This window comes from Papaver somniferum, chromosome 11 (assembly GCF_003573695.1).
Source record: "Papaver somniferum cultivar HN1 chromosome 11, ASM357369v1, whole genome shotgun sequence".
Taxonomy (NCBI): domain Eukaryota; kingdom Viridiplantae; phylum Streptophyta; class Magnoliopsida; order Ranunculales; family Papaveraceae; genus Papaver; species Papaver somniferum.
This window is the reverse complement of record NC_039368.1, coordinates 98,249,986-98,254,129: the sequence shown is the minus strand read 5'-3', so window position 1 is coordinate 98,254,129 and position 4,144 is coordinate 98,249,986. Positions and strand designations below refer to the sequence as shown.

The following is a 4,144-nucleotide window of genomic DNA, read 5'->3' as shown; positions in this document are numbered from 1 at the left end:
TCACAGGAAAAAAAATCGTGTCGGGCATAATTTCTACCGTCCATCTATCTTGAGAGATGATAAACGACTTGATCTGTTCCATAGACAAACTTACGGATGAGTCAGTCTCCGCCTTTCACGACCTATTTTCAAGGGTCCGATCTTCCCTTGACAGACACCACTTCCTTTTATATGAGAGAAAATAAGAGATACTTATTCGCAACCGACATCTTTGATTAAATCTCTTCTTCTTCAAACGCAGACCCTAACTTAAGGTTCAGAGCACAGTCATCAGAATTCAAAATTTGGTGCAGCAATATAATTATGTTGTTAGTTCTGTCACAATAAATAGGAACACTATTATGGCTATAAAGAAATGGATTCCACCAGAGGAGGGGTTTATTAAAATCAATATCGATGCTTCATATATTTTTGATACAAGAAAAGGCAGCATTAATTGCTCGTGATTTTGTAGGAAAAGCTTTAGGAGTTCAAGGATGGAACTTGGAGGAAGAGGTGGAAGCTGAGGTTGGACGTGAACATTTTGAATGTAAAGCTCTAGTCAAGGTAGTGGAGTGGATGGGAGATTTTGGATTCAACAAAGTTATTTCTGAGATGGACTGCGAGAATGTGGTGAACTCAATCTACATAGATGATCCTCTTGTTCATTGGTTCAATCATCACTTAATTCTATCATTTAAGAATAAACTTTTAAGTTAAAGTCTTTGGTTTTATAAGTCAGTTCATAGACAAGGCAATAGTGTGGCTCATGCTCCGACTAGAAAGGCTAGGGTTGATAACCAAAATTTTTCTTTGTATGCAAACTACCCTCCTGACATTGTCAGATGGGTAGAAGAAGATTACGGGTAGAAGAAGATTACGTAAGACATTGCTATGGTTAATTAATAAAGTTCATTTAGTATAAAAAAAAAAAATCAATAATCCACTATGCCATAAATTATTCAAGTTCAAGTTGAGGGATCTTCTCCCAACCCTGATTGTAATAATCCAATCAACAATCCCACAATGTCAGAAATTATCCAAGTTGGCGGAAAAAAGTTTTTTTCTTCTAATGAAGATCTCAGTTATCAAATCTCTTCTCGTAATCAAGATGAATCTTTCCCCTACGAAGAAAAAATCTCCGATTCACTCTTATTGTATGAACGCTGCTATAAATTATCATCTGAATATTCCTTTGACGATGAAGAATTCATTTACCCTAACCCTAACCATATTCGTAATAATCCCCATACTATGTCACAATTTCTTGAATATTTCTTCAATGTGCAAAATCAAGATCAATCGTTCCTATCTATGGAGAATATTACTGAAACCGCGATTGATAGTTGGAAACTGAATATAGAATGGTTGAAATCATGCGTTTCTTACTTGAGTAACTCAATTCATGGTTTTGATGACTTGAGTGATGCTGAGAAAGGGAAACACATAATTGAACGGTTGTTGTTTTCTGATTGAAATTGTCTTGTGCTGCTGGTGGTGTGCTTCCTAAAAATGTCGATACTTTGCATGACGTTAATCTTCCTGGTCCGTTTGTTCTTCAGGTATTACGTTTAAAGTAAACATAGTGCTTGCTCTTAGAAGTAATGTAGTTAATGTTCAATCATGTTGTTACAGAGTATCATTTGACCTTGAGTAACAATTCTTTCCGGCAGGTTAATGAGATAGTTGATGTATGTATACCTCCAAAAGATAGGTTTCTGGATCTACCTTATGGGCTTAGGTGCCTTTAGTTGTCTATGACGGATGGTGTTCAATGTGTAACTGGTATGGAGAAGAGATCTATCAAAGATCTTCAAGTTGCATCTCCTGTGGGTTTGAAGGTTTGTTCTACTGAAAATGAAATGATTTAAAATTGGGTTTTTTTCTGTAAGTCTTTTGTTTATGTTTATATTCATGTGGGTTTTTCTTTGCTATATAGGTTCTCATTCATAATGTCAATATTCGGCATGGGTGTCTAATGCTGGTGCATGAAGGCTTGAAAGTACTCGGGTGGAATGGAAGGTATTCTGAGTTTTTGTCATGTGAATTCAGTTTTCTATGGAAAAACGTTTCTTCTCAGTTTTTAAAGCACAATTTCTCATTTGTATTTCTTGCTGTGGCCGTATTGCAATAGCTTAGAGTCCTAGACTTAAGGCACTGGCAAGGATGATGAACTACTTAATTTATCATTTCGTATTATGATTTATCCTTTGTTGGTTTACTTATTTTTTTTTCCCATTTGTTCAGAAATTCTTATTTTCCTTCTATTTGGTTTTTCCTTTGTCAGATCTGTCTGTGGAAGAGATAGATGATGCAACATGCGTTTGGAGATGCAAGGTATTTTCCATCCAATAAAACAAAATTGGAACATTTTATAAAGTATCCCTGTTTTGAAATGTACACTTCAAAAGTACCCCCGTTTTTTATAAATTTTCTAAAGTACCCCGTTTTATTCAAAAGTCAAATTCCATCCAGTTAAGTGCTAGGTGGCAGTTATCTTTCCTATTAAAAGTCCTATTTACCCCTGAACTACATCTACTTTGTAGAGAGGATAATGATTCGACGATCCTGAAAGAGGGTGTAACGATCCTGAATTAGGCTCGACGAACCTGAAAGTGGTGTAACGACCCTGAACCGAGCTCGACTAACCGGAAAAATATTGTAGAAGATTGATTCTCCACCAACCAAAAACCCCAAGACACTTGGGAATGATGAACCCTTTCAGGGAATGATGAAACGAACATGAAAATGATGACACGATCCTGAACCGAGCTCGACAAATTGAAAAAATGATGCAGAAGGTAAACGTACTAACAAGTAAAGGGTAAAGAAGTAAACTTTAAAGAAAGTAAACTAGTGTTGACTAACTAGGATGGAAAACTAAACAGTTGGGGTACTTTAGAAAATTTCTAGAAACAAGGGTAACAAAAAAACGAGGTCAATAAAACGGGAGTACTTTATAAATTCTCCCAACAAAATAAAACAAGCATGATTATGGAACTGTCTATATTGTTGATGCCTCTTCTAACGAATCAAATGGTTTATATCTTGCACAGAAACAAAAAAAAAACATTTCAGGAACCAAAGGAAAAGGAGGTATCAAATGCTGAGGTAGTGAGTGAACACAAACTATTCTCTCATGGTTTTTTTATAAAGCTCATAACTTATGTGAAGCTCCAGATGCATATGTGGAATTAAGTTTACAAATTCGCAGCTCAGCAGCTTAGTTGCATGATATAAAAATTTAGTTACTCTAGTTCCGTATATCCTCATTTGTTTTACTTTTACTAATTGTTCTACAGGCCGACGACGGAGAGGCAATCCGAGGACTAGTGTCATTTATTATTTATGGGAAAGCAGTACCGCTGTTGGATGATGAATCGAAGGAGTATGATCTGGAATCACTGATTCATTCACTCTAGAGGGAGAAAGAGTTAATTATCTGTGACTAGTCGAGGTTTAGCTGCTGCTGCGATAGGGAGAGACAAGAGAATCACCTTTGTTCTGTTTTGGTATGTTTATAAGCTCAGAGTGGCATGCGTGATATGCATCTAGACGTAGTAATCGTTTCCTAACCAGCCGAACCATGGTGTATTTTGTTCTGAACATTTTTGCAGTTCAATATCACATTTCAACACACATGCTGTTGCACACTATTGCATAAAATTGGCAGCGATGAGACTAGCATACTAATGCGTCTTGTGATTTAAAAAAACAAAAAAAAAACAAAACTTTATTAATAAAAGAGGAATGCAAAATTACAGATCAAATAGGCAAAAAAATAAAAAGAGAAAAAAACCTAACAAGGCCACTTTTTGTCCCTTGAATAGATGAACTCCTTTCTTTGGGAAATGATCTATCTGCAGAAAATTTGACTTCACTGTGAACATGTCTATAAGAGATTGATAGAATTCTAGCATGAACTCTTTGCCATCTGGCCACTAAGAACAAGGTATTTTCTGTTGCATCAAGGAAGTTATAAAAGCTTCGGAATCTGATTTAAGGATAATCTTGTACTTCTGATTTTCAGTGACCATTCCAGTGCTCTAATGCTTGCAACACCAAGACCTCCAGATTCAGCAAAGACAGATTCACCGTAGTGGTTTCTGACATCAAATTCATAGCCAGCTGTGCTGGGACTTTCCCTTGATGCTCCATTACAACA

At 36.2% G+C, this 4,144-nt stretch overlaps 1 long non-coding RNA gene across 2 annotated transcripts; it reads left to right on the top strand.

The window, feature by feature from the left end:
* Positions 1 to 824: 824 nt before the first annotated feature.
* Positions 825 to 3,618, top strand: LOC113323728. 2 transcript variants are annotated; one of them, XR_003347791.1, is made up of 7 exons: positions 825 to 1,541; positions 1,653 to 1,820; positions 1,919 to 2,001; positions 2,267 to 2,316; positions 2,526 to 2,780; positions 3,036 to 3,090; positions 3,282 to 3,618. It is a non-coding gene; the product is annotated as an uncharacterized LOC113323728 (long non-coding RNA). The 2 variants fall into 2 exon arrangements; XR_003347790.1 differs by lacking the exon at positions 2,526 to 2,780.
* The last annotated feature ends 526 nt before the right edge of the window (positions 3,619 to 4,144 follow it).